This window comes from Copidosoma floridanum, unplaced genomic scaffold, assembly GCF_036245765.1.
Source record: "Copidosoma floridanum isolate Cflo_tuat_1 unplaced genomic scaffold, Cflo_Japanese_pri ptg000027l, whole genome shotgun sequence".
Taxonomy (NCBI): Eukaryota; Metazoa; Arthropoda; class Insecta; order Hymenoptera; family Encyrtidae; genus Copidosoma; species Copidosoma floridanum.
The window spans coordinates 16,139,112-16,164,433 of NW_028321904.1; positions in this window are offsets into that span (position 1 = coordinate 16,139,112).

Genomic DNA, 25,322 nt, shown 5'->3' on the forward strand with positions numbered 1-25,322 from the left:
AAAAAAGTACCCTCTGTCCGTCGTGTTTATCGTATGACTAAAGGTGACTGAACCTGGTCAATGGTCACGGTATACTTGGATGTGTCAGATATCAAATCCCACGATATCTACAACATCAGGTATCTCGGGGGCACTTCTGCCAGAGTAAAACAGAATTGTAAGTCAAACGACATTCCCCAGTGCCCTTACTGCCAGAAGTTAAACCACACTGCGGCCTACTGCCATGCTGCCTTTGTTTGTTTTTTCTGTAGCTCAAACCATGCCACCGCAACCTGTCCACAAAAGGACAAGGACCAAGCCATCCCTCGCTGTGCACACTGCAATGGCGAGCACTGCGCCTTCTACTGGGGTTGTCCAAAAATCCCTCAAAAAGGAGTTCACGCTCCCAAGAAAAGTACTGCCCCTCCTCACCCTCTTGGAAAAGCCACTCCTTAGACAACAGCCCACGGCTCGAACTTCATTCGCCCGGGGATGTCATACGCACATGTGGCATCCTCTTAACAACACCGAATATGAGCTTAATTCCTGACTCCTTTGCTCAACACACCCCCTACCGCCGAGACAATCCTCCACTCAATAATGACCTGCTGACTTGCTTCGACCAAAGAGTGTCCGGTATCGAGGGCAACAGAACAGCAGCACGCTAGACAGAGACTTCACGCTACTTAGCTGGAACGCGAACAGCATCACACAAAACGACTGAACTTACACATATACTCCAAATAAAAGACATCGACATTGCATTCATTACAGAAACACACCTAGACAACACAAAAAAACTGTACATATTAAATTACACGGTACATAGACGTGACAGACGTCAACATCAACATTGAGGTTCCAAGTGAACTGACTTACTATCATAGCTCACCAGACCAAGACCCAGACATCTTAGACACATTCCTGATGAAAAACTTGACCATCCTTACGGAACCACGAACATCCCCAGACCTCCCTTGCAACCATAACCCAGTCTACCTAAAGATCCCTAGATCTCTTCTCACCATACCCATTACCACCAGCCACATAGATTGGGTCCACCTTGCGTATAACCTCGAATCCTCCTCATTTAATGTCGCCCCATCAGGTCCTAAATGGCAGCCGACATAGCAGTTGACGAATTCACAGACTAATACAACAGGTGCACACAAGACGCCACCACAACAACCACAGCTCCTGAACATACACTTAAACTCGCCTGCAACCTGCTGCGTCTTATCAAGGAGAAAAAAAGAGTCCAGAAACTCTGGCAAAAATGAAGAGCCCCTGAACTAAGAGTTCACCTTAACTCCCTTGAAAGAGAACTTAAATCCTAAGTGCTTGAACTCTGAAACAAGGAATTTAACAAATTCATAGCCAAGGCAGAGTCCTTCTCAAGAAATGCTTGGAAGGTCGTCAAAAAACTCCGTAACAAACGGCCTTCCCTCCTCCACTCCTTCAACAAGGGAACAAACTCTACTCGCTGGATTAAAAAAAAGCAGAGATCTTTGCAGACTTGCTGCAAAATCAATGCTCCCCCAACCTTAGCGCTGAAGAACTAGCGCAGGAGCACGCGAGGATCACCCACACGGTGCAGCAACAGGCCCTTGACAATCCAGATTTCGAGTACTGCACTTCAAGTAAATACAGCAAATCAATATACGAGAAAAAGTGTAAGAAGCAATAAAAATTGAATAACTACCAGAAACAGACCGCTGAGAGGCTTCTGAAATGGCTGAAAAACAACAGGATGGAATAGTATGCAAAATAGAAAATATGGCTAGTAGCATTTTAGTTAACGAAAATAGTGTTAACAAAAGTTAAAGCTTATTTCTTTACAGAATAAGCATGTCCAGTACAGGAAGCACACTGCCATCAGTAGTACTGAGTTATAACAAGCTGAGATTGTATAGCGTAAAATTTTACGCAGACATTTTTCCCAAATTAACAATTATTAAGAAAAGCCGTTCTTGTATACACACGCGTATAGTGAGAAAAAAAGGCCTAAATTACTGGCGTCACACACGGAGCATGCTGCAAGTAAGGAATGACTAAAATACTTCTTAATAGAATCATAATTACTTTGCACGTAGTCCCAGATGACTTTCCAATCGAGATGGAAGGCATAATAATGCTGGGACACTTGCCAATAGGCTGGGACACTTTTAACTTATAGAATGGCCTTAAAAGCACTCAATAAAATTATTGAGAGTTTAAAAGCATTAAAGTCCTGCAGTTAGGACCATAAAGTTTTAAAATCAAGTCAAGTCAAGGACAGCAGTATTTGCGAGCGTAAAAGATAAAAGTAGCCACGTACAAGTCTGGTGGCTTCCTCTGCATAACTTAAAAGAAAGAATCCTATCGAACAATTTTGAAGAAGAAAATAAAAATCCTTATGTACTTGCAAAAACTTAAATTATATCAGATTAACAAATTGATAAATCAGTACCAAACCAGTACCGTAGGTAAAGGTTTTCAAATTCAAAATCAGACAAGTGGCAGAACCAATCTGCATTGCTGGGGATCAGGCTAAAAGTTTGATCGAAGCCATACTTGGGCTCTTTAACATTATAAAATTTGGATAGAAATATAAAAGATAGGGTAGGTATCGAAGAAAAAAGTATTATAAGCTGTAAAAATAAGTACAATGTAAATAACGACTTTAAAAAATCCTGGAGACGATAAACGTTGGACATCGTGGCACTTATCAACAAAATTATGGAAATCGTCGATACAGTAGACTGTAATATGAAAGAATAAGATATTATTTAAGATCTCATAGAATAAAAGCTTTCGTATTTAGCTTCGTTGGGGAGTTACAAAAGGCTACAAACATACTTAAGCATAGAATAATAACGTTAAAAGAGAAACACACTGTTGCAAAAAAAATATCGTATCCAATCAAACTAAGAGAACACATGCAAATAGAAATGGACAAGCTATCAAAGCAACAACAGTCGAACCCTTGACACCACCTTATAACTTAAATATGTAAATTGCCTTGAAAAACGTGAGAAAAAAGTAAGAAAAATACTGGAGGGTCGAAACAGACTTCTGGCTACTTAACAAGATAACAGTTGGTACATGCTATCCGTTGCCATTCCAAGCATATTTATGTGAGTGACAACATTGGCACTCGTGGGCCTATAAGAACGTGAGATAGAGGTTAACTTAGACAACATCATGATATTTGCAATAAATTTGGAGCCCTACGGGATAATGTTAAAAGGGACTTGAAACAATTGATTCAAGTAAACAATCATTTCTCAGAAAAAAAATAAAAGTGCTTAGACATTCTATAGGCAATGGCCAAATTATAGCAAATCCAAAAAAAAGAGGCCGTCAAAAATTTTTCTTAACCAATAAATGCCTGGTAAATGAAACAATTTCTTTGATAAGCGGGGTACTATAGACGATTCATCAAAGGTTACACAAGAAAAGCACAACCATTCTCTTAATTAAAAAAAAACCAGTTAAATTTAACTGGAAAGAGCCACATACAATGGCGCTTACAACATTAAAAGATGCTCTATGCAGTGTGCTCGTTCTTAAAGCTTCAGGTATAAATAAGCCCTTCATTGTAACAACGGACGCATTTGACGACGCCATTAGATCAATTTTAAGCCATGGAGAAATAGGTACAGATCTCCTTTATAAATAAATGTCTAGATATGTGAAAGGCAGCAAACTACGATATCTGACATACTATAAAAAATTATTGGTGATCATGTACGCCAAAGAATAATTTAGACCGTATCTGTTCGGTTGTAAATTTACAGTTGTGACGGATCTTAAGCCGCTCAAACACTTTAACACACAAAAGAAATCGGACTTAAGATTTACAAGGCTGAAGGCAGAACTTTGAGAGTACGAGGTTCATGTTGTTTATACACCTTGACAGAAACACAAGGCACCAGGTGCCTTTTCTCGCAATTTAGTTCTAGAAGAAGGGAAGAACCCACAATGTCCGCACCAGTAGATGTAAAAACTTGTGGAGACACAGTAAAAGAAAATCTAGTGGATGTGAACACACCGCTGGCTTGCATACATAAAATGCACACCAGGAGCCAAAAAAACATAAGGTAAATGTCCCTACCACGGAACAAATTTTGGTGCCGATTTACATTTATTACAGATAAAAAATTTTTTTTAATGTTTGCTCATAAAATTTCGATTATTAATGGTGGGTCATCTGTTTTTGAACGTAAGTTGCTGTTTTATATCAAAATTTAAGCAGAATTAAAAAATTTATGTGATAAATAAGAAGGTGATCAAAATGTACATTAAACGGAACGTCTGCAGTAGTTAGGCAGCACTGTTCCGCAGTCATTGTCCCCATCACGGAACATGATTTTGAATGAATATATATAGAATTTTCAAATTATTTATGTATAATTTGAAGGTAATAATAACTGAGAGGGGGTCAGCCAAGGTGAAATATATATAATTTACTATTTATTTTATAAATTTCGTATTCATTTCTTTTTCTTACATTAAATTATTATTTATTCTTATTATCTTTTTACATTAGTAAAATTTTTTTTTTTATTATAGTTTTTGGTAAATATAAAACATTTCCAGCTTGAGTACATTTAAATAAAAATTCTAAGATCTAAATAAATTTTAATAAACTATCTATGATTTTTCTTGTTTGATATTTATTAAAATAGCCTTAATTTGCAAGTCCATCTCTTTCTTTTTATCATTCAAAGACTTTTTTTCTTCTTGCAACTTTTTTTTTCCATCACCTGTTTCTTGTAATATTTTGATTTCAACCCCCTTGATTTCTATGTCTAACTGTTTTTTTTGAGCAACTAAACCTTTCTTCCTTTCTTGCATCTTTTTTTTTTAGCTTCCTTATCTTCCTTTTGTTTATGGATGTTATACCACAGATTAGATGTGCATGCAGCAACAAATTTTCCTTTTCCTTTAATTTTCTCCTTTTTTTTTTTGGCAAGTACTTTTCAGGCAGTGTAAAAATGTTGTTAAACATTTCCAAAGGTTTATTGCTTTCTTGTATGTTGGATTGATTTAAAGTGTCTGAAACAAAGTAATTGAAACGAGAGAAAGATATTTTTTGAAATTCTTGTTCGATTATTCAAAATAATTTGTAGGGGTATATAATACCAAGTTGAGGTGCAATATTTTCCTCGTTATGAGACACTTCTTGTGCCAAGGGAATACTTTTTGCAGTTGTTTCCCGGGTGAGATCTAAGAAGTAAAAGAACACACTTTTTATTAAATATGGATAAAAAATTTTCAAATTATACATTTATATCAAAACTAACCTGCATTCAACTGTATCTCAGGAGAGCTTAAATTTAAAGGCTCTGCTATAAAAGTATCTTGAACTACCTTATAAGAGCTGATTTTTTGCTCTTCGACATTTTTTGACGGTGAAATATTATTTGACAATATATTATGTGTCACAGGTGCTACAGTACTATCAATCGATTCTACTTGATTAGGAACATTCTTTAAATGTGTATAATTATCTGACTGATCGCCAATTAATTCAGTTTCAAGTACATAGCCCTGTTTGGTCAGTGCTTCAGCTGCATATATAAAGCATTCGTCGGTAATTGATTGAATTGCAATTTCTGCTTTGCAAACTGTTTCTGCCAGGGAACTACTGACTGTGAGGTGATTGTTGGGATTACTGTCAATTTCACAAAAAGGTGTCAGATCGTCGTGAGAATCGTTTACTACTTGAGGTAACGTTTTGTTTGTACTTACATTTTGAACCGTCTTGATAGTAGGCTTATTCTTTACTGCTACTTCTAAATATGCATAAATAAATTTTACAGACATTTAATAAAAAAAATCTTTTATCTGAGATGGAAAAAAAATTAAAATGTTAATATTTTTCTAAACTGTTATAACTGTTAATATGTTAATTAAAAAAGAAAAAAATCTAACAATAAAAAAGATTTTGTACATCAATTTTAAAACGTAGTTATTAATCGTAATCGTAATTAAGTAATATATATATATATTTTAAAACTGTACATATAAATTTTTAGATATTAAAAAATGTTGAACTTTTAAAGTTGTATGTACCTTTTGTACATTTCTTTTTTAACTTGAGCCAATGATGAAATAATCCTTCATCTTTGAGGTCACCTGTCCAAATCTGGTTTATTTCAGCTTGTTTAAATTTCTGTAGAGTTTCTACTGGTAAAGATTTTTCGAATCTATCAAAAAACTGTTTATTTTTATTATAACAAGTATTGTTCAAGTCATTTGTTTTTTCAACTTCGTTCATTGAATGAATCTTGGTTTTTTCCTTTCTTTGCAAGATATCATAATGCACTGCATTTGGATCTAAAGGATAAAGCCCACTGCTACGAAATCCATTTATGAGAATGTGCTCTTCGTCCATCATACTTAAAGCTCTGTTCAGTAGAGCTGGAAACTGGGGTTTGGTCAGTCTTGTTAGCTTCAACTTCTTTCTCCAATTATTGACTACTTTTTTCCAAATTGCTTTGAATGGCCGAAAAAAAGCAATGTCGAGGGGCTGAATTATGTGAGTCGAGTTGGGGTATAACCCAATTATTTTAATGTTACGTTCTCGACAAAAGTTTGATAAAGGCATTGTCATATGGGAAGAATGACCATCTACAAACAACACAACCGGAAATGGAATTTTCTGTTTTTGTAACCAGGGATAGAACACATTCGTGATGTACTCGTAAAAAGTTTCTGTGGTCATCCAGTTTGTGTCGGAGTTGCCGATCCCCCATTCTGATGGACAATTTTTAAATACTTTTTGTGGGATAGTTTCAGCATACTTATATAATATCATAGGAGGTGCTCGAGCACCACTAGCACTGTATGTAAATAAAGTGGTGACACTTTCTTTTTCAACAGCATTAACAATCTTGTAAACAGTGCGAGAGCCTTTCATAGTAAGGACGGAATCAGTCTTAGGGCACAAGTGAATATTTGTTTCATCGCAGTGAAAATATTGTAAAGCAGACAGATTTAGGCGATTCTTACTTTCTAAATACGTTCGAACTTGTGTAAACCAATCCTTGAGGTCTTCTTCGGTGACAGATGCTCTAGCTGAAGTCAGATGTTGAGGAGTTCTTGTTCGAACCATGGGATGACGCTTCATGAACCATTCGTACCAATGCCTACCTGGTCGATCATTGGTGAACGGTGCTTCTCTGTCTAAGCTTTTAACGTAGGCTTCAACACAATCAAGCAACTCCTCCTTGTCAGTTGGAAAACCTCTTTCAGCCTTGTAATGTATCTAGTCTACAATTTTTTTTTCTTCAGCAGCTGTCAAAACAGTTTGAGCACCTGCTTTCAATTCCATGTCTGGATTTTTGAAACGCCGAAAAATTGTTGTTTGAGGCACATGAAATCTTGAATCAGCTTTTCTAATAGAAATTCCACTTTTCACTGCTTGGATGGCTAAGTCTAGCTGACTAGAAGTATAAGTTTTTTTTGTTATTTTTCTTTTTCGCACCTTTCCTTTCGCATCTGTAGCCTTTTTTGAAATTTTCTTGTTTTTTATTTTTGTTTTTTTGGCACCCATTTTTTCCATTTTTGTATGCCTAAATTTAAAATAAATAAGTGATACTTATTGTTGAATAGAGTTTTAAGGTTAAGTTTTATGTTTTCAAATTAGTGTGATTTAACATGACTTACCAATCAATTTAAGATCAACAATGACAAATCTTATCTTATTGAACAAATAAATAGTACTCAAAACAATACAAAATGATAAATGAAATTGTTCAAAACGTTATTATGTCGACCAGTAGAGTGTGCTTCACGATGGGGACAAGATCTTGTTTGCTCAGGTAATGAGGAACGCGTTATTTTGGCTGTTTCTTTTAATGTACATTTTGACCGACAGTGAACATAGAATGGAACGCGCGAAATTTAAAAAAAATATTAAGTTTTTCATCACATCATACGTATAAATAAAAAGTATAACTTAAATACATGCAAAAAAATTTGACTCCGGTATCATATAATGTTTTATAATTAATACAGCATGGGTCCACAAATCCTCTCTTTTCATAGGATTCTCATTAATTTTACAGGCGGCAAGTGTACGTTTTTAAATTATTTTTTATTTACTCCTCACATCAGTGTATTCAGATAAAATTTTTAAAAATGATTTAAAGATATTTAAAACTATTTATTGCAATTTTTGTAAACTTATACATAAGCAATAAAATTTTTGGTACCAAAAATACAAAATCGTTCCGCTATAGGGACAATATTCCGTGGTAGGGACATTTACCTTAGTAAGAAGAATTAGAATCAAGCAAGAAAGTAATTAAGAAAAAACCGAGGGAAAAATAATCTAATGAGCATACATTAAACACTAGTAGCTACAACGTAAAAGACTTAAAATTAAACTAGGAAGAGGAAGAAAAAAGAACAAAACGGAAGAAAATACTTTAGCAGCAGACAACAACGAAGAAATCAAGTCACAGGGATCAACAAGCAGAAAGTTGGCACATATAAGAGACAATAAAATGCAAAATATAATATGCTCAATTACACCATAGCAGCTAGCACACGTAGAATCAAATGGACAAGCAAAAAAATCTAAAAGCAGAGAGGAGTTAAAAAAGAAGATCAATCAATCAAATCACCCTAGTGGGTGGCGTTCGAGAAATAACCAGCAACGTTGCAAGAACAATACCAACAACAACTGCTGAAATAAGCCCACCCAGCAACTCAGGGTCGAACACACCAAAGATCGAAAAACATTCCGGAGGTGGCAAACCAAGGGGGCAATGCAGCTGAAAAAAAAAAAAAAAAGGGTTGAAAAATATGCCTGATTGAGCAGTCACTTATCTGGGAAAACATGGTGTCTGTGGCACGCTAAATAAAGCGTATGAGTTGACAAAGAGCCGCAATTAAAGCTAGCAAAAAGGAGAAGAAGGAAGTGGAAACCGATGAGTTTTATAATTGCAATAACCGACCACAACTGCCATCGGATGATCAAGATTAATAGGGCCCCATCAGAGTTCCCTTTCCATGCATGATACGCAAGAATAAAGGGAAGGCAGAGAAGAGATCTTAGGAACAGAAACATGGGCTGGACCAATATAAACTACTTGAGCATTTAGCACAAGACTGACAACTTTTTCGAACTTGCCTTTCTGGGAGCATTATTGTAATTAAATATTACTAAGGAGAATTATAAAATACATAAAAAAAATGGGATAAAAGTATAATAAGAAAAGGAAGCTTTTTATTCGTCTCTGGATCAAACATGAAGAAGAGACTGACCAACTGCAACTGATTTCTGACGACCTCGTAGTAGTAGGCTGACCAAGGTTCCTTGAACAAGTGAAAAAATAAGAAAATAAAAAAAATAACTATAGAGGTAAACGGGAAATAACTTTTCTTTCTCTCCCTCTAAGCTTACACCCACATACAACCAACAGGTTCCAGTATGTACTTCCACAGTAAAGCAATGTGACAAGCATCAGCCACTACGCAGAGTAGCGCACCGTGGCAGGCACACCCAAGCATTTGGCCGTAGGTACACCCCTTAGCGTAAGGAAGAATAGTGTACATGAATAACAGAACCAGTAGTGCACCTCTCACGCTGGACCCTGTCAAAGAAGAGAATGGCGACTTGTATGCCGTTAGAGCACCACACCGTGCAAACTCCACGGTACGAAAACCTGCGCACCAGCATAGAACTAGTACCCTCCGGCCACGAAGGGTCAGGAAAAAAATTAAGAAAGATCCCTAACAAAAAGTAAGGATGGATGACTAGGGGATTTCTTAATTATAAGAAAAAAAGTAGTAAAGAAACTGCATTAGGAAAAAAAAGAGGATCGGACACACTAGGAGACGAAAAAACCAACATAACCATGCCTTGTGCATCTAACCGGTGCCAGAATGTGCGCTTCATTCAGTACAGCCAGGTTAACCCGAAGAGACCAGTTAATAGACACGACGAAGGAACTTACGTACAAGTTGATGACATAGAAGAAAATAACACAAAAGAAAAGACAAACAAGATCAGTAAAAAAAAAATATGATAAAAAAATTAACAAAATAAAAGAAAAAAACAAAAAGATAACAACAAAAAACGATAATGATCACTATTCAAACAAGCAGTAAAAATAAGAAATAAGACAATAACTAAGAAAAAAATAGTAATAACAAAACAACACAGCTAGTAATTAAAAAAAAGAAATAATCGATAAAACAAACGATAGTGAAAAAAAACAACAAAGACAAAAAAGGGAAAAAGAATACGAATAACGATAAATTGAAAAGGTACGAATAAAATGCAATCAATAGTTACAACAAGAAAATTGTTATACATAACCAACCACACGCCATACACTCCTTGATATCGTGGAAAACCCCTCAACTAATCACACCAAAGGGGCTGCAAGAAACGAAGTGAATAGACTGAGAAGGGCCATTAAAAATATGAATCAGAATTCGTAGACTCTCCACTTCCTCGGAGACACTAAAAGTACTTGAACTGGACATTGTTACCACATGATGTTAACAAGCAAACTGAAGAGAATATGAAACAAAATCCTAGGCCTAAAAAATATACTTAGCAAAGAAAAATATGAATAAATAGAGACCTCAAAGCAAAGGGCTAACTCCCTTTATATTTAAGCTGGCAGCAAGAAGGAGAAGTTAGCTGTAGTTGGATAGAAAAAAATAGATATATTAATATCGCAGAGCATATGTCACAACATAAGATAGGAAAGAGACATCTGGAAGCAGAGTGCCACACTTACAACTGAAAATAAGCACTCAGTTATTAAATAATTTAATCCGTCAGGTCACGTCATATTCAAACAAACAACTTTCTAAGTATATGTATGTGCGTAAGCGTAGATGTAGAAAGAAAATCGTAGATAGTACATAAACACAGACGACGCATAGGCAGTCAGCTAATCTATTTCCGCTTCTCACTTCTTCTCCTGTAGTTTTTGAGAGATTTCAGAAACAAAAATAGCTGCAGAAACAGAAAAGAACATCCAAATTAGAGAGCATCGCAGTGGCAAGCTTCACTAAACTTACGAACGACGAAGAATGCAGCGAAAATTAAAGCATTATAAGCAAATTAAAGCATGTATGCAAATAGGTACACAGGAAACATACATTACTCTGAAAACAGGGCAAAAAAGCACAAAAAAATGTAAAGGAGCAACATATTACTAAGACTCGTAAACATCTGTTTACTATATAATATTTATTTATATAAGCATGTATATCGTAAGTATACTTTTTTTTATTTTTATTTATAGTCTCATCCCTGTCCTAGGCCCCAAGGTTGATACGTAATAGACTTTACAACAGTACAAGATGCAGTGCCTAAAGAGGTACGGTCTACCGCAACCACATGGCTTATGGCGAATAAACCAGCGTCCCTCCGCTGGACCTAAGAAAAAAAAAACAAAAAAATTAACTTCAACTGTCAGAGAACAAAGCATAGTTATCGTAAGAATCCATACACGGATAATAGGGCTCCCATAAAACGGGAATCTTTCAAGATCATTGGAGGCTACTTTAACAACCACGATGAAAAATGTGCCGTGGCACGGGCAGCCCAGACTGACGGCAAACGACGCATCCAAAGCAAAAACGTTGCAGTGGGTCCGAAACACTCGACACAGGGAAAATAATTACGAAGAGTTGGAACAGCCTTAAAAGGCTGCCATGGACAGCTACCCAGCCAGACAATACATGTTGCAGCAAATGACGCCACTCTAATACCGATACCTCTGCATGGGTAGAGGTTAAGCATTTCGATTATTTATCATCCTAGTAGGCACAAAGGAAGCGTAAAAGAGAAACTCGTGTGGATTAATGACTACTCGTGTCCTGAGCTGCAACACAAAAAGACTTACCCTAAGATTTAAGCAAAAGTATTGCAAAAAACTGGTGAAGGGACAACAAAATACGTCCATTTGAGCAGGGCACACTAGACGAGAAAAAAATGACTTAATACAACAAAACTTGACTAAGTACTGACAGACAAAAGTTGGTACACCTAGCACTCTCCACAGTCTATCATTTTTGGGTGAATAGAAATGGAAAAGTCAATATAGAAGCAAGAAACAGAAAGATCCAGAAAGAAGAGTATAGACAGTATCACCGATACACAATACGTCTCTCTATCTTTGATAACTCACAGAGACGAGCAAGTAGACAGAGCAAACAAGATTAAACAGTATAAAGTAATGAGCATAATTTAGAATATAGGGGGAGAAAAAAATAAAAAAAACTTTTATATTAGGCCAAAGAGAAGATAAATAAATAATAACTGCAGAAACTCTTAAATAAAACTACCATTTGTGTGGGGTGGAACCATTTTAAAATCAACCGTGAATAGTTGAATAAATGAAAAAAAATTCCTTGAATTAGAATTTGGGTCAATTCCAGTCAGTTGCGTCCACATGGAAAATCATATGGTACGTAGATTGAAATTAAATGGATATGGAAACAAATACGCTCATGCAAGTTCACAGAAAGGTAGAGTAAAATGTAAGGTGACAAGGATAATAGAAGACAAACGCATAGAACAAACAAGGATAACTATTGGCAGGATCCAGTCAGTACTGCAAGATGCCAAAAAAGCATATGAGCAAGTATCAAAGGTTAACGAGGATAAGATACTAGATAATGGAAGTAGACTTGTCAAACACAACCAATACAATCAATCATTTGAAAAAGCAAATAAGAGTCGTAGAATTTGGCAACCAAAAATAGACACTATAAAATATAAAAAAATAGAGGATAAGGCAGGGAAAATATAGAGAAAGGACTTAAAATACTATTATCAGATTGAATAAAAGGATATGACAAAGTATGTGGCACAATAAGAGAATTGAGCAGCTGGTTAGAAAACTAGCAGTGAAATCAAAAACGGTAACGGATATCATATATTTAATATATTCAGCGAGTTAACAAGTATCGTACTTACCACAAGCAGCACTAGCAGTGGTATGAAAAGCTGAAGTATTGGCAAAACAGTTTTGACCAGATCTTAAGGTCCCAGGAGATGAAGGCATGGCAACAGAGAAGAAAATAAAAGAGATATCAGAGGTAGCAACCCTGGCACTTAACAAAAAAATCATATACTAGATACAAATACTATTGGTAACAGAGGAAGACGTACAACCGCTTCGGATATTACTTCTACCAATAAAACAGAAGGCGTTTAATATGATAGACGTAGTAGCGTACTTACAACAAACATATGAGAACAAAGTGAGCAGCATTAACAAAAGAAAATTTGCGCCAATATCGTGACAGGCAGTGAACAAAAGCAAAAAGTTGAGAAAAGTGAATATATGTACCCAAACCGAACCTACACAAAAGAGGGAGAAGGACTACCATTGTTAGATACGACACTGATATTAGGGAAAACCATAGAAAAACCAGATGAGTCTCAACTGTCTTGGCTTTATTAAGAGTGAATACTGGACTCGCCTGCACACAAAAAATCTGCCCGCATTCAATACGGAAAAAAAGAAAAAACACACGTTTAGTGCAAGAACATAAATTACGAATCAATGAAAGTAAAACCCGCTGGAGTAATAGACCTATCAAGAGGCTGCAGAGCTAAAACGTTAGAAACAAAACCGGGACCGTGTCAGGAGGACGGCGAAAGTTAGATAGTCAATTAAGAAAGCCTGAATTTAAGCTTAGGATAAGTAGTACAAGGAGTAAAACGAGTAAAAGAGGATGAAATGCAAAATGTAATAAAGAAAATCATAGAAAGAGACGGGTTGCAGGGACTCGGTAGTCAAGAACATAGATCCAAATCCAGGTTACCGATGGGTAAAAAATTGACGGACATTATTCAGAGAGTGTACGAGGAAGCACAAATAAAAGAAAAACTGTCAGACTAGAAAAATCACGCGTGGATAGTGGTGAAAATACTCTATGGAACAGCTGCAGAATCAGTCGGGTTTTTAAATATGGGGCCCCGATACTACTAAACTTATCGAGAATGATTACAGGCACGTGAAGCAAAAACAACCCTACAGAGGGTAGATTAACGACACCTCAACCGATAATCATCCAAGTACAAAGCAATCATCCACAGAAGGGACAAACGGGTATCAAGAGCAAATAAGTGAAAAAAACTTCTAAAAATTGTATACATGACAACAATAATAACGTCTACGGTATGATCAGCAAAAGACCACGGTGCAATATAAGACATGCTGTATGCTTTATGCGGTCTGTCTGCAATTTTGTAGCAGTACCAAGTTCTCCACCAGGTGGATTAGTGTCAGTGAATTAGTATATACTCGTATATACTACCTTTCCGATACTGATCCATCTGATGGAAAACTTGGTACTGCTACAAAATTGTAACTAGGCAGAGGTGGTACTTCGTAAAACCTGTCTTATCTTACACCATGCAAAAGACAGACCCTCGTACAATACATAAATGGGTGGAGGAAGTACGCCCTTAATCCTTGATGTCCTTGACAAGAAAACAAAAAAAAAAAAAATAAACAAAATGTGTAATTATATTAGTATGTACTGATTACTTTTAACTTAAAGTGGAAGAAACTTGTTCTCATGATTTATTGTATAGCTCATATGTAAAAAAATGTGAGAAAAATAATAATAACAATAACACATGTAATCGATTACATACCGTTAGTAACTGAGAGAATTTTAAAACAAATTCTTCTGTATAAGACAGTGCGCAAACATAAACATGTATACACATAAGATACAGCAAAACAACACAGAAAAATAAAGGGACAATGAATCGTAAAATCTCATTTTTCTCTAACTAAAAATTATATACAACACAAACAAAGTAACGCAAATCCAACTTTGACATCAATGTACGAATTCAGAAGGAAATCACCGCCAAAGACATCGGCTTCGCGGCCTTGGATCTGTTACGTAAGATAGCATACAACTATGCGTGTGAGCACCTTCTCTGGCATGACCTCTATAGCTAGAAAAGAAAAAAATTATCTAAATTCCTTGATCAGGCATTCAGAAGGGGGGGCCCAAATGATCGAATTAAAGCGGTTGTCGAGCAGTAGCGCAAGGCCCTCGTTCACGGCACACAGTGGGACTAAATGGCAAAACTTTTCTCAAAATAAGATAACTTTAAACAGAAAACTCGGATCTTCATGATTTTTTTTTTATTTTAAGATTTTTAAATATAAGATTCAGGGAAAACTGGTCCGAAGTCGTAATACAGCCTTGGTGGAGCAGGAAAAATCTCCCAAAGTGCCCCAAAATGTGAGAAAACCAAAATTTTTGCCAAAAATTTATAATTTTTATCATACACTTAATAAAATGATATTTTAAAGATGACTTCAACCTAAAGTTTTTAGTTATAACCATTCCGAGGGATTAAAGATGGCGGCAGCAATATGTTGGCAGGACATGAGAAAGAATGCATGATTTTCATTACTCCTTTTTATATTTAGGTTTTGTATGTCATAAACTATTTAAAATAATGATATAACTTGCAATAACCATACGTGAAATAACGTTAGGAGTATTTTTCTATTTTAAATTCAAAATGGCGGTCCGTGAAATATGGTGGATTATAAAATTTATACCCCCCCCCATATGGGTATCAAATCAAGGAAAATTCTCAGTATAGCACTATGAATACGGTTACCTCGTTCTAAATAAAAAATTGCAGAAAACTTAAAATGGTGGATTAGTCACATCTCTACAACCGCTGTGTTGTGGTCATAAAGCAGAAGAGTGGTTCGTATGAAGAAATTTTTGGCACGACTAACGCATCAACAAAGTGCTCAAAACCAGACTCAAAATGAGGCCTTAATTTAAAAGCAACAGATTTACTAGCGTCCATGGAAATGAGTCCACCCACTCCTGACAGAGTCGTCCCAACTGATCTTGGTTTTAAATGCAGCATATAACAGAGAGATTTAGTAATAAGACAACTCTGTAAACACTAATCAATGAGAGCTCGTACCAATATGCGAGGTCCATCAGTGGCATACACGAAAACACGAGCAGTAGCTAAAAGCACCTTGGGTGAGACGATTTTATTACTACTACGTGACTGTACATTCACACTAGACTCTGAAGAAATCTGAGCTTGGTTTTGTACAGTAAAGGAGTTCGTCAGGTTATTTACAGATTTCGTTTGCTTATTTTTAGCAGAGACAGATGTAGAGCTGGACTTATCCCCCCTGTGCATAATGGTGAGATGCTTTTGGTTGCAGTGTGAACACTTACTATTACCAGAGCACTCTCGATTAAGGTGAGGACCAAAACAATTAACACAGACACGATGGGACTTCAGAAAATTCCATTTATTGCTCCACTCCTGTGATTTAAATGAATCACAAGAGACAAGATGATGTTTTTGATTACAAAATTGGCAAACAATGGAATCTAAAACAACTGCCTGATGTGCAGTAACACCAGATATAGGCTTACTACTAGAAGATCCCACATTTTTAAACGGAGTAGTTGCGCGAATATTTACAATCTTATTTACAGGTTTACAAGGAAACGATTTCATTGTATTGATTTGTGCCGAAATGAAGTCTCGTAGTTGACCTGAAATAGGAGGATTACTGCTACTACCTTACATTTTTTGCCAATCCTTGTTCGTTTGAGAATCAAATCTACTAACTACATGAGCGATAAATATGTCAGCATCTCCTACTGCTTTCTCTAAAGATATCAAGGAATCAACAGAACTTATCATCTCCTTAGATATGCGCTTCATTTTAGAGCAAGAACTGCCTCTCATAGCTTGACAACTGAGAATAGTAGTTGTATACGTATTAACGAGACGACGTTTATTATCATAATACCGGGTTATGGTATCCCAGGCCTGTATATAACTCTCTTCAGACAAGGATATATGTTTAATGAGGTCTGAAGCTTTAACCTTTAGATGCGCCCTAAGATGTTGATATTTAATAATAGCTGGTAATTCTTGCTTGCTATGGACTATAGCCCTATAAACATCGCGAAAATTCTCCCAACTAGCAAAATCATTATCAAAGCATGGCAAGTCTATTGAAGGTAAAGAAGAGAAACTCTGGAACGAACTTACATTGGCATTGGCAGAAGGTAAGGTGCCTGTTGGATTCGAATGATCATTAAGCGAATTGAAAAAATCGTTAAAATCACCCTGAACTGAATACAAATTATCCTCTCCCACTTCAAAGCACTCATTTTTGAAATAATCATGAGTCGTGGGTAAAGGTTTTATATTCATAATGTTATCATGAGTGGATTTAAACTGTTTAAAAGTAGCTCCGAGTTGTTGAAGCCTAGAGTCAGCCTGACCCCTGGTCATTTTCACCTGGCCAAGTTTCTTAAAGTTTGTAAAGGAACCTTTAATTTTGTTAAACAGTTTAACTTGTACCTCATAAAGGTTATCCATTTTGGTAAGGTAAATTTAAATTTAAGTAATAAATATTCAATAAATAAATAAAAACCATGCACCGTAGCCAAACTTGAGTCAGACAAAGGATAACTAATTCAACAATAACGCTAAACGACGGTAGTGTTCCTAATTTTTACAAGTGTTAACATAAAGTTAAGTTTGAAAAAACATATTCAAGTCAATCGGTAAACAAAAAAAAAAAAAAAAAAAAAAGACAAACCAGGGGGGATTAAATGGGTCATGGGACCCACGGTAAAAAACAAAGTTCTTTAAACATGAGATAAGTATAGACACAATTTCCCAGGTAACAAGGGGATCGCCAGACCCACGGGAAGAACGAAGCTCTGTAAACGTTAGTACTGCATTCATGTTGTTTACTAAAACAAACACTTGAAAAACGAATAAAAAAAAAAAAAAAAAAAAAATAGTTTACTAATCACGATGTTTGAACTTCGTGCGTACTGTATTTATGCACGACGTTCTCACGAAGTTCAACTTTCGTGAGTAGTAAACTGTTTTTTTTTTTTTTTTTTTTTTCGTTTTTCAAGTGTTTGTTTTAGTAAACAACATGAATGCAGTACTAACGTTTACAGAGCTTCGTTCTTCCCGTGGGTCTGGCGATCCCCTTGTTACCTGGGAAATTGTGTCTATACTCATCTCATGTTTAAAGAACTTCGTTTTTTACCGTGGGTCCCATGACCCATTTAATCCCCCCTGATTTGTTTTTTTTTTTTTTTTTTTTTTTTCTTTATTTCTTGTTTTATTTTTTTTTTATTTATTGTTTTTTTTTTTTCATATTTTATTTTATTACATTTTTTTTCATTTTTTTCTTTATTTCTTGTTTTATTCTTTTTTTTTATTTCTTGTTTTATTTTTTCTCATATTTTATTTTATTACATTTTTTTTCATTTTTTTGTATTTCCTTTGATTAATTTCTTTTTCATTTTCATATTTATTTTTTTTTTTTTTTTTCCCTTTTTTTTTTTTTTTTAATTTATATAATTATGTGACATTGTAACATAATTAGTTAGTCGAATTCAAAATCTTAAAAACCAATAATACGTTGTGCAACTCTATCGTATATGTTTATTGTAATAATTTATTTATAAAATAATTTATTTATAACAGTAATTATTAGCATTACTGTAATGCCAAAAAAAGCCTCAGGTTTAATAAAAATCGGTCGGTATTTTATGCATTAAATGCATAAAATACAAATATTTAATGCGTAATAACGCGCCTTATTATGTTTAATCTTCATTACTATATTTATGCTAATTAAAAAATTTTTTTTTTTTTTTTTTTTTTTTTTTTTTTAACACAAATACACACTTTAGTATGAATTGAATGTAGCATCAGCGAATGCATATAAAAAAGGAATATTATACGAACCGCACGATTAGTACAAGAAACCGATTTTCTCAGTCGACAGCGCTTGTAGCAGAGTGGGTAAGGTACTGGATCCGTGTGCAGGAGGTCGAGGGTTCGAATCTCTTTAGTGGAAAATGTTTTTTTTTTTTTTTTTTTTTTTTTTTTTTTTTTTTTTTCTTTTTTTCGAATTGTTAAAGAAAAAATTTAAAGTGAAATAAAAATTATTGTGGGAAAATAAAATTAAAATTTTTTAAAAAATTAATTGCTTGGGAGTGTGAGGGGTAATGGTGGGTAAAGGTGTGCAGAAGAGTAACACGGCATGGTTGGCAGATATATATATGTAGTGGAGAGAGGGGAAGTGTGTAGAGAACAGGCGGTGAGGGGGACGGGTTAAGGGGGGAAACTTGAAAGGCAGAGAGTCCGGGTGAAACTAATTTCGTTTCCAAAAAAAAAAAATCTGTCGGTTTTAAAATTCCAGCCCCCCGAGTAACGCGACATAAAGAACTTCGTTCTAAAAAAACGAAAGACTATAAGGAACTGATGTTACCAACCAAAAATATATAATTTTACAAACCGTGTAAACAGGACCACGTATTCGTAGTTATGTTGAGTTCGAAAGACCTGCAGGACTTGACAGCAGCGGTGCCGACTCAATAGCCTGCAGAGACAGACAGCAGCACACGCTGACAACGAAAGGACCCATGAAGCCAGCAGCAGCAGCGGTGTTGTATCAATAGCCTGCAGAGGCAGGCAGCAGCACACGCTGATGACGACCAAAGCACGAGCAGTAGCAGCGGTGTTGTCAAAATAGCCTGCAGAGGCAGGCAGCAGCACACGCTGACGACGAAAGGACCCGTGGAGCCAGCAGCAGCAGTGTTGGCAAAATAGCTTGCAGAGGCAGGCAGCAGCACACGCTGACGACGAAAGGACCTGTGGAGCCAGCAGCAGCAGCGGTGTTGTCACAATAGCCTGCAGAGGTAGGCAGCAGCACACGCTGAAGACGACCAAAGTACGAGCAGCAGTAAGTCCCCTATATAAACAATGGACTCGCTCCCACCCGACGACAACGAATAGAGAAAAGAGAGAAAGAGATATAGCTATAAGTGTGTGTGTGTGTGTGCGTTTGGACTACGAACTGGCGCGTTGACCGAGTCAGCCTCGTCGCCCGAGAAGATAAAAAGAAGCCAAGATGGCCGATAAAACGACCACGTGTCTTACACAAAAGGAAAATGTCCTTCACCTATATTTCACCTCCCCACATCTGGCTCGAAGGACCATGTTCGAAATCGAACTTAGTAAGATAGTGGACTATATATTTTTTATATCGCACGCCGGATTTGGGGGAGCGTGAAAAAAGGATGTAATAAAAGGACACAACAATAAATGCACAACACACTTTCAAACACTCTAGCCGTATATCATAAAAAACAATCTCTCTAGTTAATTCTACTATAACAAGTCATAATACTTGCTTACATGCAAGATAAAAAAAGGCAGAACTGATTTTTGAGTCAGACGGAGAAATTACGTGTCAATCGAAATTGTGAATCGTTTTCGTTACAATAATCTTACATAAAACGATACACGTTAAAATTATAAACACGAGCGCAAAGTGACTTACCGGAAAGGGCGTTTGAGGCTGACTAACGATAACCGCAGCAGCAGCAAGCTGCTAAACAAAGGTAAGTATAAACAGAGTCTATTGGTGTATTAATAGACGGACGCACGCTTATGATTGGCCCTTATAGTTAAGAGAATATCCTAAAGCGCGAGATTTCAAATCTCATAAACTAAATCTTCTATTTACATCAGTATAATTTTACTGATGTTGCACAGTATAAGTTTTAATAAATTATATTGAGTAGTAACTAGAAATTAACAGTTTATACATACTTTTGACGATTATTATGTGAAAACGTTTGACTAACAATTTGACTATTTCATCAACCATATTATGAATGATTCCAATTTTTTATGAAATCTGACTGTGAGAATTATAATTCAAAAACTGCCTACATTGTCTTGGTTTTCCATACCAATCACTTAGAATACCATTATAAAAGCAGGTACTTAGGTTTCTGAAATTTTTTTCCAGTAATTTTATTAAATTCATTCAAACAAACTTTTCCTAAGTCATCTAATATCAATTTAGCTGGTACTTGGCTTATCGGACTATCCATAGCAACTCTCAAACACTGTCTGTAAGCAGTTCCATGAAATCTGAAATAATTTTAGTTAAGAAGAAATGCAGTCAAACATAAAAACTGATTTAGATTTGAATTAATTTTTTGTCTTAATATTTGTAATCATTTTCCTATTAACTTCCTTATTACTTTGAAGTGAACAATATTGAAAAGAAATAAGATGTCTTATTTGACAAAAACATTATCTTTCTTTTTCATTTTTTTTCACGTTTCTTTAAATCGTAACTATTTTATTTTTTTAATTTTTTTTTAGGTGTATATGTTGTTAAAAATTTTGTTAACATTTAAGTTATAGTGCCAGCAGTTGAGAAAATTATTTCCATTAAATTATGTTATTCGTGAAATTTAAGTAGTCCATAGCGTACCCCAACACTCAATTTTTGTTTTTATATTGTCCAAATAACGTGTACATTTTAAAAAATATCTCAATCTCCAATGGAAATAATGCTGGGTTATTAAAATATTGGTATGTATTTGTGTAGTTTTCAGTAAAAAGTTTTTTTGGCAAGCAATTATTGTAGTAATATTAAATTGAACATATATATTTGTTGTAGCTTGAAAAGGACTCTTAACAGAGAGTTGAAACGTTGCTTATCAGACAAACTTAACTTGGACAGTGTCCCTTTCAGTTTATTTACTTATTATATGAATGAATGCACGATTCATAATTCTTTTGGAGTGTTGGTTATGGGGTAATATTACACACCTCTTAATCGTGCAAAGCATATAGGTAATAAAATCTAAATCATTGTACCAAAAATCTAATTCAATCTTATTTGAAATAAAGTACAGCAAGGTTATGTGAAGTGTTGAATGTTGTGCATGCGAAGATATATTACCTTTTTTTATGATCAAAATCTAGTAAAACGGTGTATATTCTAGGTCCTAAATTTACAAATGTTTACTCAAGTTTACAGGCTTTCATTTAAGCTATTAATTTGATGTTCTACAATAGTACTTACAGGTCTTAAGAGAAGCATTGTTATCCAACTTTTTCTATTTCAGCCTTTTCTTATGCGGGCTTTTGAAGTACTGCAGACCAATAGCAACAATAACATTCTACTTTAAGAAAGAGATTTTCTAATAAAAATTATAATGCTTACTTCAAACGTTTTAGTACAATTTTTTAAATTTATTTTATTCTGCAAATGTCACAAAAATTTATTTAAATAAGTAAATTGTAAAATTGTATGTTTTTTCTGTATTATGTATATACTAGCGGCCCCCCGTCTCGGCTTTGCCCGAGACTTACTAAATAAAAAACCGTAGTGTGTTGACATGTAATATGTAAAACGTTTTCAGTTAGAAATTTTGCACTTATTCCTGATACATCTCAGAACAAAAATCTTCTTATTAAAAACAAATTTTTTTGGAATCCATATAGTTTATTTGGTCAAATAATAAGGTGTGAAAATTGTAAAAAAACAATAATGCTGAAAAGTACAGTGCGTTCTTGATACCATAAAATAATCGTTAGCCATAAGGAGCCGTTGATTTACAGCTTCTTCCGTATAATTTACAAAAAGTGCTTTTTTTTTAAGCTGTTAAGATTTTAAACTCCCAAGAAATGTATATTGAAATAAAATTTTTTTTCTCTTATCTCACAACTTTATTACGAGAGCAACAAAGTCCTGGAGCTTAATCTCTTCATTTTTTATTGCCACAAAAATACAAATGTATTGTCTACTTATTTAAAAATTTAAATTTAGATCTTTAAAGATTCAAGAGATTACTGTGAGGGTAAAATGAAAAGCTGATCCCTCACGTAATGGATTCTCTATATGACGATTTTGATGCTGCTAATCCAATCTCGATAAATTTTCTGCGTCAGTTTCTTGACGCCTCAAATTGTATTTATTAGATACATTTAAAGTTTTTCTTCTAATTCATCCTTTTGCGACTTTTGGCATGCTTAAAATTTTTGTGACCCCTATAGGCTGTTTTCTGTCAACTTTGTTAAGTTCTAATATATTGGTTGGCAAGGTAGTTCAACGTCCGATGGCCCTAAAAAAGACCGGTGAGCTTCTTAAGTATACTCTTTCTTGACTAAAGTTAACAACAATTGTGACTGCCTGGATACCTCAGGGTGATCTTCTCTGGCCGGTTGTTGAAGCCCCATACTGGAGAAAAATTACAAAGTCCGAAGCTTTGGAGCTAGTTGTTAAGATCTTTCCCAACGTCTCCTGGTATAACGTCAAGGACGTTCATGCCTAAAGCACCTTTTTCATTTGCAGATTTAGTTGTTTTGGTGTTCTTAGATAAAGAGATTGGTTAGTGATACTTGCCCAGTGGAGGCTGTCTCGTTGGTTCAAGTTTTTTTTCCTTCATAGCTGTTACAGGTTTGCCCCGCGCAGACCTTCGAGAGGATCAGTGATTCCTGGTTGAATGCTTAGAGTCGAGAGGGTAATATAAGGTCGTTGGTCAACGGGGTTTCCAGCCTTGCAAATAACAACTCCGCTTGTGACGTCTGCCAGTGAATGGCTGACTTAGTTTATTAGTGGCCGTTTTTAGTAAATATAGTCTTTTAGTCGACGAATCGCTTCCGGAAATGGTAGTAAAAATGTATTTGTTGGCAAGGTAGTTTACACTTAGGTGACCTCTAAAAAGAACCGATGAGATTGATGATTAAGTAGGGAACGTAAATACTTATAATGGCCCTAAAAAGCGCCAGTGGTAAAACGTCCAGCTATTTCTTATTATTATTCCTGATGATGAAGAGCTGGCTACGGCAAGCTTGACTCTTACCCTGAAAGTCTCTATGTCCGAAGACTGTGATGGAGGGAGGTACGCTGCTGACCACAGAATATCTCGTCTTCGTATTGTTCCCCGGATAACCAACCTCTCATCGTTAGACGGGAACATATGGGTAAGCGCGTTGGGGACGCGATGACTAAGAAGGTAGCCGTTGTGGCTACCCGTGCCCCTCAGAGCTGTTTTCCCTGGCTTATATTTGTAGCCAAAAATTCTCTGACTGTACCAGATGGGATGTTGGGACTGCCACATAACTCTGAAGAGTTGGAGCAGATTGTGCTCTGGCTAAAAATGTCTCCTGGTATTATGCCAGGGACGTCATCGGTTAGAATCATTTCTTTTTTATCGCACTCGTCGAGATTCAGCGTGAATGTAGACCAAGATCCCTTCCCCCTTAGAAAAGAGTGTCGTCCGTAACTGGGATATCCAGCTGCACGACTACCATCTGCAGTCTTTATGCAGCTCGTTGAACTGCTGGAGGACAACTGCATCAGTTTTCCTGACGCTCCGGCGTATTGTAACTACACTTATTCAATTCTGTTGCAGGTAGACTCGATTTTATGTCGACGCCACCTAGCGGATTCTATTGAACTAAAGTGAAAAGCTGGCTTATTTTTGCAAAACTTTGAGACCACTGATTGCTATTGTTATTAAATTTCTTAAGATAAAAAATATACTAAAACCATCTAGGAAGTGTCATTAATCAGTGTGCAAAATTTTAGCAAAATTGGCTCAGTAGTTTTTGCAGATAGCGATTACAACGGTCTTAGCGACTCTGCTTTATATATTAGTAAGATATATATATGCACGAACATAAATGGAAGTCAATTGCCACTTTAGTTCGTAAGGCCCTACTTAGGCAGCCTACTGAGGGCACATGTGGGCGCATTAAGGGGCGTGCGTGAGGTAGTTATTAGGCTGCCCATATGACCTACCTCTATCTTACCTCTCGAACCGTATGTACAGTTGTATCAGCTACAGTTGCAGTGTCAGCTGTAGCGTAAAATTATACGTAGGTACACAAGATACAAGTGTTTTCCATTGAGTCCTATTTAAAAAATCAGTACGTATTCTCACTTATATGAGGCTGACAAAATCAATCGACATTGAATTTGTTGTCAACTAAACAAACTCTCTTAAAGTACCAACGATAGTTGTTGCTTCGAAACATTTAAATAAAAACTACTTAGAAACCGTGCTAAGGTTATAAAATTTTCACATCTATCAATTCGCACACAGCAGTCATTTAGATGTCCGCCGTCAAGTCAAGTTCACGTGTCATTCAATTAAGTCAATATTATGTTTTTGTATGAAAAAAATAAATAAATAAATAAATAAACTACAGTGTTAGCACTTTATTAGTATTTATTAGTTAGTTATTATCTAATAATAGTTCCTTGGAGTTAACTTACAAATCATATGTTTATATTGTTGACTTGATATCAATTATGGATGAGTGATCCTTTTAAGGTTACATTTACATCTTTATTTATATAACAATATTTTTTATCTTAAGGTTATACTTTCGTAAGAACACGTGATCAACAACGCCATGGTAGAAAACGTGCGTGAAGTAATTAAATATTGTTCGTTTAGATTGAAGCATGACTTTTGTTCAATTATAATACAATGGGTAT